The following is a 13,981-nucleotide window of genomic DNA, read 5'->3' on the forward strand; positions in this document are numbered from 1 at the left end:
TTTTATTTTATCAAGGATTGTTTTTGTGGGAGTTACTTTATGGTTGTTTGTAGGTTATAACATGGGAGTTATAGTGATGCTATTTACTTCACCATCTTGACTCCAGGAATTGTTGTTGCTATTTAATTTTTTTTTTTTGGTCAAGTCCAACTGAGACCCCTTATAGGGGTTTCTTGGCAAAGACACAAAGGTGGTTTGCCAGTTTCTTCTCTAACTCATTTTACAGATGAGGAAAGTGAGGCAAATAGGGTTAAGTAACTTGCCAGGGTCACATAGCTAGTATCTGAATCCAGATTTGACCTCCAGTCATTCCCTGACTCTACTCTCAGTGCTCTATCCACTGTACCACTTAGATCTTCCGAGGTACAATTTATTGAAAAGAAAACAATTTATATGTTCCTAGTTGAATTAAATTATCTTTAACATCATTTCCATTTCTGGAAGTGTGATTCAGAGCCTGAAAACTCATAAAGTTTTTATTTCTCCTTTGAAAATATACCTTTTTGGGATGTTGGTAACTTTCTCAATTATTGAAGCATAATAGCGTTTGAGATAAAATGCTTCTCAGGATTAGTCTGACACCTGGTAATTTGAGGGGCTTTATCTATATTTATCTTTGACTAGAACATGTTGTCTTTCTGCCCTCATTTATACAAAATGCTTTTATTTCTGTTCCATTCATTTGTATAATCTGTGGCTTAGTTTCATGCTAAATGCTAATAATTGGTACATAGAGACAATCATTTAACTTGGCATTAAACTTGCATTTAAGAAAGCAAAATGATGTGATGGGGTGAAGGGAGGAGCGGAAGGTTCTTTCTGGTTTAAATGTCTTTGTGAAAGAAATTCCAAAGTTAATAAAAGTCATTTATGTAGTAGAAAAATGATTATTCACTAATTGTTACGAAAAGGAATTGAAGTTAGAATTCTTTTAACCATTTATGTAACTATAGATTTTATTTAAAATGGTAAAAAAAAAAAAAGTGCTTGCTAAATGATATACATTAAAACACAATGTGCCATTCTATAGGAAAATGTTTTATGTGCTGCTAAATCCTGATCACTGTCCCTGCTCACAACCCAATGTAAATTCAGTCTATGTAGCATATCTAATGGTCTATTTTAACCTAATGTTTTTGAGCAAATAAACATTTGGTGCCTGCATTCATCATTATGATATGTTAGTGCATATAAATTGATGATAAGAAATAATGATTAGTCTGAGAAACTAAAAAGGAAACACAGGTACAACTTTTAGAAAGATGCAATTCTGTATTCTATGCACAAGGATTTTTTTTGTCCTTAGTTAAGCTTCTTTGTCGTTTGACCACATTAGAATTTATTCTGTGATCTGCTTTTCAAACTCTGCTTTGCTCTATCAAATTGCTTTTCTTCATTCCTCTCTGTCTGGGTGTAATTTAGTTATATACCATCATCAAATTGGATTTTAGACATAAGTCCCAAACTACCCATATTTTACAAGGGTTCAATACAAATTACAACAAAGGAAAATATGGAAGTAGTCTTTCTTTAGTTTAGTCATATATAAAACTCTAATATTACAGAATCTCATATTTAACAAGAACCTCAAAAGCAAATCTAACCTATAAATGAGCAAATTCTTCCCTTAGCTTCCTCAAAAAGTGACTATTTGTTCTCATTTTTGAATACTTCTAGAAATGGGGAGTTCACTAGTTTCCAAGGGGGTTCTTTTCAACAGTGTAACTATTGAAATGTTTCTTCCTTATGTTGAACTTGAATGTGATTCTTTACAACTTCTAATCTTGGTTCTTCAAAATCATAAAATCGCAGTACTTAAAAACTTAAAGACACCACAGCGACCATTTATTTCAAAACTTTTCCCCAAATGATTCCTCACTATTGCATATCTAAAAAGCAATTATCTCACTTTTGCTTGAAAATCCACAGTGGGAAGTCACTCCATCGAATCCATTCCACTTTCGGACAGCTCTAATTTTTAAGAAGTTTTTTTCCCTAGAAGTCTTTGCTTAAAAGGCTAATTGCTTTCAATTCTCTCTGTCCCAGTCTTGGGTGAGGGTCAGGTAGATATAGTGAGAGAGAGCCAGATGAGAGATATCTCTTGGCTTCTTTTGACTTCTAACTTTGAAAGAGATATACGATTCCAATCTCTTTTTAGATCCAGGATGAAGTTTGCATACATACATATATATATATATATATATATATATATATATATATATATATATATATATATATATATATATATATATTACATTATGTCACTATTTCCATATTACTACCTTGAAGAATTGGGATGGGAAAAGATGAATTTTTCTCCTTACAACCATCTCCGTCTCTGCTCTATAAAAGTCAATCCTTTGATTCAGAGCCCTTCTTTTTCTTCCAATCCTTTCCTTGAAATTTCAGCAAAATGGAAGAAAAATAAATTTATCTCCTTCTACCCTCTCCTCTATGCACACACACACACTTGAAAAAACAGAAATGGAAAAAAAAAACACATGGTAGATGTAATATTTATCAAAGTGAGGGACTTGAGGTTCCTGTAACCTCAAACTCCAGGTTGTTTTCCCCTGCATTTTTCCTTTTCTGACCACAAATCAGCAAATAAAAGTCTTGAGAATAGATTTTTTTTCTAGTCTTGTCATTTACCTTGTGGTAAATTCTGAGTATCTAAGACAATTATCTGTCTTAGAGAGACATGATTTCTTTGACAGTACATATCTTGGAAGATGAAAAGACCACTACCAGAAATCAGCCTGTGACTTGGTGATTAAAACCACACAATGAAAGAGTCAGGAACTCTGAATCTTGACAACTGTTTGAGTTGCTTATGAAGAACAGGCCTTAAATAAACACAAAATTCCTTCAACAGTTGCACAAAGACATTTACAATCGAGAGAATATTGACTATCACAGTTTATTTGAATATTTTATTGTTCATGCACTCCTGTAATTCCTTTTCAAACCTTAGGTAATTTCTGTGGAAGAAGAAATTTAAAAAAAAAACCCTGTACCATATCCTAAAATGTTTATTTTCACTGAGCATTTTTGCATTAGGGAAACATGATTTGGTGGGTACACAGATATAAATCATATACTTTGTTTTAGAAATTTTCTTGAATTTCAATATGGGGGCAGAACAAGAGAGAAAAACTCACCCTCTTCTGGTAAGTGTTCCATTCTATTGACTTTGGTCTATGTGTACCCAATTCCTCTTATTGGGAGAACCCTGGTGATGTTCTGACATTAGCAAATATATTCTGTAGATCTACTTATTTCAGAAAATTCTTTTATGTTGGGCTAAAATAAAGTGGGAAAGCTTGTTGCAAGGAAATTATAATAGTATCACTGAAAAACGATAAGAGTTATGGAAGTAGGATTAAGAAGGACCAAATAGATGAACAAGACTAAAGAGGTAATTTATAGGTTTGAATACAAAGCCAAACCATGAAAGATCTCAAAAAAGACAAAAAAGAGTATTAAATAAATGTATTAAATAAAATTTACTTTTCTATTTTAAAAATTAGTCTTTTTACAGAGTGAGGCTCTCAAGCAATGTAAATCACAACCTTACAATATTCTTTACTGGATTCATTTCCTTATTCCTTACTGGATAGTCTTTGTGAATTTCTAAGTCTAAAAGAAAAAAAAAATCATTGTCTGATTGTTATTCCCTATTTGACCAGGTTGGTTCTTACACAACAAACAACCCACTGCTAAATTTAAACAGATTATAATCTTTCTCAACTTTGTTGTGCCTCAGAAATCCTGTGATCTTTTGGAATATCCTAAAAGAATGCCTTAGATTTCTTATTTGATTCCATACTGCTTTTTACATCACGATGAGATAACAGATTTAGTACTCTAGTGGAGGAAAAAGATCAAATTTCATATGGAAAGATGTAAAATCTTTTGCATGGATTAAATATTAAATCAATGACACACCCAAAAAATGGCAAAAGAAGGTCTGGTTAGGTCTGGTTAGACAAAGACATGACAATTTTAATGTACTGTCAGTTCTATAAAAGTATAATATCTATTTTTTTTAAAGATCAAGTGGAATGTAAGCTTCTTTTACAACAGAAAGCTTCAACATTTCATACTCTATTACTTTACGCCATTATACAATCTGTTGGTAAGTTTTGTTGATTCTACTGATATGATATTTCTCAAATGAAATAGCCCTTTCCTTCAATTCACACTAAAGCCACTTTAGTTCAGGTCTTGGTAATCTGTTTCCTGAACTAACACAATTGTCTCCTAAATTATGTCCTATTGTTCTTCATCTTAAGGAGACAGTAGTTGTTCATCCTTTATTCTTTTTTTATTATAACATTTTATTTGTTTTCCAATTATATACAATAGTAATATGTACCCATCATTTTTTTCAAGGTTCTGAATTCTACAATTTCCCCACCTCCTCCTCCCCCACCCAGAAGGCTGTCTGACAGTCTCTACATTGTTTCCATGCCATACATTGATGTAAATTTAATGTTATAAGAGTAAACATAAGAATAAACATAACCCCCCCCAAGAAGATAAGAAACCTCAAGAATAGAGAGAGAAAAAAAAAATTGTAGGCCAATGACATCACAAGAATGATATGTGGACTTGCCCATGAGCTGACTTGCCCATGAACTGAGTATAAGTGGTAGAGCTATGCAAAGTTTGTCAGAAAGTCTCAATGACTGGTGATGGCTTGGAATTAGGTAGGTGATCATGGTGATTGCTATGTCTGGCCAAACTCTAAGCATTCCACAGTGACAGCTTTCAGACACTTTCATTACCTTTGGAACAAATTATTCTTATCCACCCATTCTGCCAGAGGAATTCTTCACATACTTGAGGTAGATATCCCCTTAATTCATTGATGGGCTCAATTCCTAATTTAGCTGCCTGCCAAGTTGGTTTTGCTGGGTTGGGTCTACAGTGCATACTGTATCTTTCTCTTTGCTTCTATTTGTATCCCCAGAATTTAGAACATTGCCTGGTATATAAAAAGAGTTTTAAAAAATGACTATTTCTCATTCTCTTTTTTCTTTCCTTCATTTTTTCATTATCTTCTTTCCTTTAATTTTCAATTTTCCTTACCTTCCTTTCTTTCTTTTTCCTTCCCTCTCTCTCTCTCTCTCCTTCCTTCCTTCCTTCCTTCCTTTGTATTTATTTATCTTCCTATATATCTTCCCCCTGATAGAAAATTAGTTTTTTGAGGACAAGTATAATCTTTATTTGACCTTTTTTACCATCAGCATTAATCTTAGTTTCTGGAACATAATAAATATGTAATAAATGTTGAATAAATTTAAATGAATAAAAATTAACTGAATTAATGATTCAAATCATTTAAAACAAGAAAGATGATAGCCCTGTTATACTCTTCCCTAATCATACTACACATAAATTATTAGATTCAGTTTAAATATCCATTTTTATCAATGATATTGATAACCTAGATGTCCAGAGAAAAGTGACCAGGAAGATGAAGAGGCTTACATTATAACTATGCAATATAAAGCCTTGTTGAAGAAATTGAAATGCCAGAAGTCAGAATTCAAATAAAAGCCATTCAAAGAAATAGCATAAAAAATAATGAAATATTTAGACCATGATTTTGAATTCTCACACACACACACACACACACACACAAACACACACACACATATACATATATACACAGACATACACACAATAAAAATAACTCCTATTCACAGTAAATATATCTGGAACCTATACATATTCCTTGGGCACATATATGGAGTATAATAGTTTCACAGCCTTTGATGTATTTTGGGGATATCATCAAATTGCTAACTCTTTTCCCTATTGGGTACTGTTCACTATTACCTATTGCATGTTGCCCCTTTCCCCTAATGGGTTTTTAACTATCTAGCTATCTTTTGGGGTTCCACTATACTCAGTCCACCTTCCACTGGATACCTTCAGTTATTAAGACACTCTCTCTCTCACGGCAGCCATGTGGCACAGTGGATAGAGCACCAACCCTGGAGTCAGAGGACCTGAGTTCAAATTGAGACAAAAAACAAAAACACTTGATAATTGCCTAGCTGTGACTTTGGACAAATCACTTAACCCTGTTGCCTTAAATTAAAAAAAAAAAATTAAAGACTGTATATTGAAAGAGATCAATGAATACACCCCTCATTTGTAGATTCCCACATGTTATACAAGTCCTACATGAAATATAAATTGGGATTGGCTCAAATGGAAGCAAAATAGAGAGATTTCTAGCCTCTTTTCTTCCCTTCCTATCCCAGGGGAGTTTTTAATTACTTCAGGATGGGAAACAGGATGTTGCATCCAGATGCCACCAATCAGAGAGAAAGGGTACCAGGTTAGAAATATATCAATCTTTAAAAAAATCTATCAATCTGCTCCCTTAATAACTATAAGATCAGATTTAAGCTAATTTATGATCGCTTTGCCACTTTGTGGGGAAGGAGGAACTCTAAGTTTTAATCCAAGGCTTAATCCCTCCCCCACCTAAAGTCATCACCATAATTAACATTCATAGTATATAGAAACTAAATTTTATCATTTATCCAAATATTAGCAAAACATGAATCAGAGAAAGTATATATAGATGAATATGTACCAGATAACATAGAGTGAAGGAACTCTCTTACTAGAGGAGAATCATTCATTTCAACTAAGAACAAGTTCTAGATTTTATCCAAACAGAAACTCTGCAAATTGCCTAGAGTACCAAGTTGAAGTAAGAACACAATGGAAACCACTAACTCATCTCACATCTTCCCAAAGCCTTCCTTCAGCATTTTGAAGTGGGATTGATTTCTTCCATGTTCTCTTTTGACATTAGAAGTTTAGTGGTGGTAACCTCTGACTTGGAGACTCCTGAAAGGTGAGCTGACCTTGAAGGGTCCTAAAGAAGGACTTGAAGTTTGAAGAGTCCCCTGGAGAAACCCCAAGTTGACTGGTAAATGCTTAAGCTCACTAACATCTCACCTCTTCTGCCCTTACTCTAATACAAGGTAGGATACTCATCTCTACTGTTAAGGAAAGAATCCCATACCAATTCTTACTACTGACATATTGTGTTTGCAGTCTAGCATCTTCATTGAGGAATATATCATTTTTTAACCTTTTTTTTCCCCTTTAAATTTATTTGGTATTTTATTTTTTCTGTTACATTAAGAATATTTTTAACATTCATTTTTTAAAATTTGAATTCCAAATTTTCTCCTTCCCTCCCTTCACACACTCTCTCACTGAAAAGGAAAGGAATTTGACATAGGCCATTTATGTGTAATCATGTGAAAGATTTCCATAACAGTCATGTTGTAAAAGAAAATATAAAGAAAAACAAAATAAAACAAAAATCAAGAAAAATTTAAAAATTAAAAAGCATGCTACAATCTGTATTCAGATACCATCAATTCTTTCTCTGGGTATGAATAGCATTTTTTCATCACAAGTCTTTCAGAATTGCCTTGGATCATTGTATTGCTGAGAATAGTTAAATCATTTATAACTGATGATCTTATAATATTATTATTACTTTGTATACAGTGAATTTCACTTTGCATCAGCTCACATAAGTATTTCCAGATTTTTTCTGAGAGTCTCTTGCTTATCATTTCTTACAGTTGAATAGTATCCCATCACAACCACATGTAACAATTTGTTCAGCCCTTCTCTAATTGAAGGGCATCACCTCAATTTTCATTTTTTTGCAACCAAAAAAAGAGCTGCTATAAATAATTTTGTACATATAGATCTTTTCCTTTTTGTTTTTTTATCTCTTTGGGATAAAGACCTATAAGTGCTAGGTTAAAGGACATGCATGGTTTTATAAAGTCCTTCATAGTTACATACATAAATATACCATAGTTCCAAATTGCTCAATAGAATGGTTGAGTTAGTTCACAACTCCACATCTCATATACCATGCACATTTTATCATTTTCTTTTTCAGTTTTATTAGTCAATGTAATAGTTTTGAGGTAGAACCTCAGAATTGTTTTAATTTGCATTTCTCCAGTTAATAGTGATTTAGAGCATTTTTCACATGGCTAAAATTTGTTTTGATTGCTTCATCAGAAAACTTCATATCTTCTAATCATTTATCAATTGAGAATCACTCTTAATTTTTATAAATTTGATTCAATTCTCTATATGCTTGAGAAATAAGGTATTTATAAGAAATACTTCTTTATTAACAGTTCCTGTTGCTAACAAGATTTCCCTTCATCCTATTTGTCCCACCTAGATTCTTCTTTCTTTTTTCTTTTAGGTTTTTTTGCAAGGCAAATGGGGTTAAGTGGCTTGCCCAAGGCCACACAGCTAGGCAATTATTAAGTGTCTGAGACCAGATTTGAACTCAGGTACTCCTGACTCCAGGGTCGGTGCTTTATCCACTGCACCATCTAGCCGTCTCTCACCTAGATTATTCTATTATCTCTTTCCTTTGACTCTGTTCCTTCTCAGAATAATTTCTGGTTAATTCCTCCCCCAATTTGTCTTCCTATCACCTCCTTCTCTTTCCCTCTTCTTCTCCTACTTTCCTGTAGGGTAATGTCGATTCCTAAAGTCAATTGACTGGATGTTATTCCCTCTTTGAGTCAATGGTGATGAGAGTAAGGTTCACTCACCATTTCTCATCTCCGTGTTCTTCCTCTCTAATGTAAAAGCTTTTTCTTTTCTTTATCTGATCCCCATTTTAACTCTTCCTTTCCTTTCTCTCAGCATATTACTTTATCACCCCTTAATTTTTATTTTTAGATATCATCTCTTCATATTCAACTCATACCTCTGCCCCATATCTATATATACTCTTCCTAATTTCCTTGATAATGAGTCCCCTGGAGAAACTCAAATATGAATTACCAATATCATCTTCCCATGTAGAAATATAAACAGTTTAACCTAATCCCTTATGACTTCCCTTTCATCTTTATCTTTTTTGCTTCCTTTGAGTCTTGTATTTTGAAGCAAATTTTCTATTCGGCTCTGATTATTCATCAGGAATGTTTGAAAGTCCTTTATTTCATTAAATATCCATTTTTTTTTTGCCCTGAAGGATTATACTCAGTTTAGTTGGATAGGTGATTCTTTGTTGTAATTCTATCTCCTTTGCCCTCTGCAATATCATATTCCAAACCCTCAGATCCTTTAATATGGAAGCTGCTAAATTTCATGTTATCTTGATAGTGACTCTGTGGTCCATGAATTGCTTCTTTCTAATTGTTTATATTATATTTTCCATGATCTGGAGAACCTTTTCTGTCAGACTTTTAAGTTGGAGCTCTAGTCTTTGGTTATAATATTCCTGGGAGTTTTCATGTGAGGTTAGTTTTTAGGAGGTGATTAGTAAATTCTTTCAATTTCTGATATTAGAATATCAGATAATTTTGTGAAAGATGATGTCTAGGATCTTTTCTTGGATGTTAGTTTTCAGGTAATCCAATAATTTTTTAAAATTATCACTCCTGCATCTAGATCAGTTTTTTCCAATGCGATATTTCATATTGTCTTCTACTTTTTCATTCTTTGAATTTTGATTTATTGCTTCTTGATTTTTTATAACATCATTAGCTTCTATTTTCTCAATCTTAATTTTTAATGAATTATCTTATTCAGTGAGCTTTTGTGCCTCCTTTTCTATTTTGTCAATTCTACTTTTTAAGGTGGTTTTTTTCTTCAGAGAATTATGCCACTTTTTTTACTTGACCAATTCTGTTTTTTTAAGGCATTCTTCACTTCATTGACTTTTTGGACCTCTTTTACCATTTGACCTAGTATGATTTTTTTTAAGATATTATTTTCTTTTTATTTTTTGTGTCTCCCTTACAAACTGTTGACTTATTTTTCATGATTTTCTTGCACTGCTCTCATTTCCCTTTCCAAATTATCCTTTGTCTTTCTTAATTGATTTTCAAAATCCTTTTTGAGATCTTCCTTTGTATGTAGGAACTTTGACTTTGTTATCTTCTTCTGAGCATGTCTTTTCATCTTTTTTTTGTTGTCCTAGTATTCTACAGTCAGATTTTTTTTCCTTCTTTTGTTTGCTCATTTTAAAAGCCTATTGCTTGACTTTGAAGTCTTTGTTAAAGTACTATTCTGTTTCCAGCATAGAGGGCACACTGTCCCAAGAATCTGAGATTTTGTATACCTTCTTTCAGAGCTACTTCTAGAAACATGTAAATTTTCAACTCTTTCAAGGTGATAAAATCTAAGAAGATGAGTTTACTAATCTTCCTGCTAGTGTTCTAGCCTGTGAATGACCACAAGTATTTTTTTTTTTTTTGGAACTATGAAGAAGGACCTAGCTCCATGGTGACTGCAAGATCTGGTATGTTACCACTCTTCCTTGACCTGGAATTGTCACCCACAAGTCATATCTAGATTCAAGTACAGTCAAAACATCAGAATCCTGTCTCAGTGCTAGCAAAGGGACCCCTATAATCTCCTCCTGTATAGCTATTCCACTCACTTATCAAGTGTGGGCTGAGAGCTCTGGAAGCAGCTGACTCAATGGTTCCCAAGATCTGATCTTGGTTTGCTGTGACTGAAGATATGCTGGCATGACATGACCTAAATTTACCTTTCCTGCCAACCCTTTAAGTTATCTTGAGCTAGAGAATTGTTTTTCTCCATCTTTTTGTCTGCTCTGTCACTCTAGAATTTGTTTAGAGTCATTATTTAAAATTATTTCTAGGAGTTTCAGGAAGAACTCACATAATTCCCTACCTTTATTTTGCCATCTTGCCTCTGAGGAATATATCTCACATAATAAAGATAGATTCCTGCTACTCCACCTTGTCCCAACATAACCCATGTCTAACACACACATATACATTAGATGCAAGTAACACAAGTTCCCCTGTTTTTCTTAGCTTGATAAAATAGTTGCAAAAATGGCACTAAGTATTTAGGAACCCTTCTCAAAATCATCATATTAAAGTGATGGAAAAGACTACCTTTCTGTGCCAATATTTTCACAAAAATCTTCACATTTTTTCTTTTTTTACTTATTAAGACAACTATATAAACACATAATGTCATTTAATCCTGCTCAGCTTCAATTTCCACATTTGTAAAATGGACTAATAGTAATATTAACATTAGGGGCTTATTGTGAGAATCACATGAGATGATAATTAATGAAAATGATGGCTAGCATTTTTATTATTATTATTTTCAATAAATTAACATTTATTAATAATATCATCAAGTACTAGATAATAGGCTAAACATTTACAACCCTAGAAGGCAGGTGCTATTATTATCCCCCTTTGTAGATGAGGAAACTAAGGCAAAAAGAAGTGACATGACCAAGCTAACACAGCTAGAGTCTGATATAAAATACTAGTAACTTTGAAAACCTTGAAAACTATTCAAAAGCTGGACATTTTTACATAACATTTAAAATTTACAATACACAATAGCTTAAATTTCCTTGTAAGTTTCATGACAAATAAGTACAGTGAGAATTATTCCCATTTTTATAAATAAAAATTGGATGCTCAGAGATTAAGTGATTTACTCATGGTAACACAGGTCTTATTGTTCATTCATTTCAATTGTGTTTGACTCTTCATGTCTCCAATTGGAGTTTTCTTGGCAAAGATATTGAAGTGGTTTACTGTATCCTTCCCTAAATCATTTTACAAAAGAGGAAATTGAGGCAAACAGGGTTAAATCATTTCACTTAGGGTCACACACCTTGTAAATATCTGAGACCAAATTTGAGCTGAGGTCTTCTTGACTCCAGATTAATACTTGGTCCATCATACCATATAGTATTCTTTTAGCTTACTTTAGTCAACAATTTGAATGAATAGTATTTCTTTGAATCCTTTATTTCATACATTTTGTTGTACAATTATATAAAGAAGTGGCATCTAAGACATCAGATATCGATATTGCTACTCAAGTCAGACCTCAGCAAGAACATTTCAAATTTAGGTCATTGAGTGATTTTTTTTTAACTCCCCTGAAATTTTTCTAGAGAAGAACCTGAAAAATTAATGCAATGCAGAGAATGAATACTTTAAATCTTATTTCAAAGAGGCACTTTGGACATTACCAATTTACAGCAGGACTCTTTCTCTAGAATAGCATTATAGATTTATTATTTTGGATTACTCTGAGTGAGCTTGAAAGCTGTAAGAGGTTTTTTCCTTTATTTTAGTGTTAGCTGCTAGAAAATGTCATCTTTAGAATCTATAACAGAATCTATAAAGTTCCTAGTTATTGTCCTGAGTTTTAATAGAGTTTATATACCCCCTTTTGAAAAATAACATTTTTTTAGGTTAGTCAAAATTTGTTCTTCAATCTTGTCAGAAAGAGTTGGATTTGTTTTTGTTGTGTTGTGTTCTTTTTTATTATCTGATGAAGCATCTTTTTATTTTTCTCTCTGTTAAAAAATATCCTGGAATAAAGAGATGGATGGAATCTTAGGCTCCATTTACAATGAACTTTCTGAGTCCTAGAGATTGTGGCTGATAGAATTCCTATAGAAGCATATGGCAAAAACAAATGAACTCATCCACTAAATGTTGGGAGACGGGAAGGGGAGGGTACTGGGCGAGTATTCTTGATTTCCTACTTTTTCCTTAATTTCTCTACTTTTTTCCAGAAAAACCATTTCTCCATTCAATTTCACCCTTGGGAGTTGTCTTGTGGGTAACTAAAGTTTGATAGTCTAGAATTTGCTTTTGCAGAGGGAGAATGAACATTTCCTTGATAGATAAAACCTGGGAGACTAGAGTTGCCTTAAATTTGGGAGTTTGCAGACCTGGCTTTCTGGTGAAAAACAACTTTCCTGATAAGTGCTCCCTTTCCAAAATATTCTCTAGCAGAATATGAAAGCAATAATAAAGAGAAGAATTACTAATCCAGTCCTTGCCATCCTGCTTTTTCCGCCTCCACGCTGTCATGATATCTAAATAATGCTGATCTAAGGATTTCTGAATGAAAGATCCAAACCTTTCTCCTCCAAAGAATTACAAGTTCTCAGAGAAATCCCATAAGACTGAATGCCTTTCTTTGGAAATTTAAAAAAAAATGAACTCACTAGAATATCAGGTTCTTACTTATTTTTTTTAAAGCAGTCCAGAATCTTTTTTCCATCTGTGAGGTATTTTCACCACAAGTGGGCACTAAAATTGTAGAAGGGACCATGCAGGACATAGCAGAAGCTAGATACCCATTAAAGTGATAAAGGGTTGACCTACTGGCAACACCAATTTCAATTTCCTTTCAAAAAGCAATTATTTTTTTCTTTTATCTGTTTTTTCCTTTGGGATTCCCATATGTCCCTGGAATATCATATGCATTTTTCTATCTTGATATGGTTTGGAGTTCTTCACATACTACTTTTTCTCTAATATGAAATAAAGATTGTTTTCTACCAATATTGTTATCTTAAGTGCTTATATGAGAACTAGAGGCACTTATTCACATCTGTTATAAAAATAAATATAAAATATAAAAATAAACACTATGTTATACATTGAGATAATCCAAAGTGAAATCCAAGTTGGGTCACTGAGCCAAAAAGAAAAGAAAAAAGATCCTTTTGGGCTAGCCCCAGGAAATAGGCCTAGTTCATACAAGCTCAAACTTTTGGGAAGGTCCTGATCATGGGTAACACTTAAAATTGCCTACATAATTAACAACTGAAATAGATTCTGTAAGAAGAGAAAATTTATTAAAAATACCCATAATCTACAAAAAGGAAATAAGGTTATTTTTTTATTATAAAAATTATTAAAATACTGTTTCTCAAACATTAGCCCTTCATCTGCTCTGGGCTTAGCAATAAGAACAAATCTAAAGCAGGCCAGTCAGAACACACCCCAATTAAATGTGTGTTTGATATTGATCCTTGGCTGTCTTCTTATCTTGCCATGATAAAAAGGAAATCACTTGCATTCCCAATATTTATTCCTAATAAATTTGACTTCACATATATGGTTTCTGCAGGTGTTTTCGT

This window comes from Macrotis lagotis, chromosome 1, assembly GCF_037893015.1.
Source record: "Macrotis lagotis isolate mMagLag1 chromosome 1, bilby.v1.9.chrom.fasta, whole genome shotgun sequence".
NCBI classification, from domain to species: domain Eukaryota; kingdom Metazoa; phylum Chordata; class Mammalia; order Peramelemorphia; family Peramelidae; genus Macrotis; species Macrotis lagotis.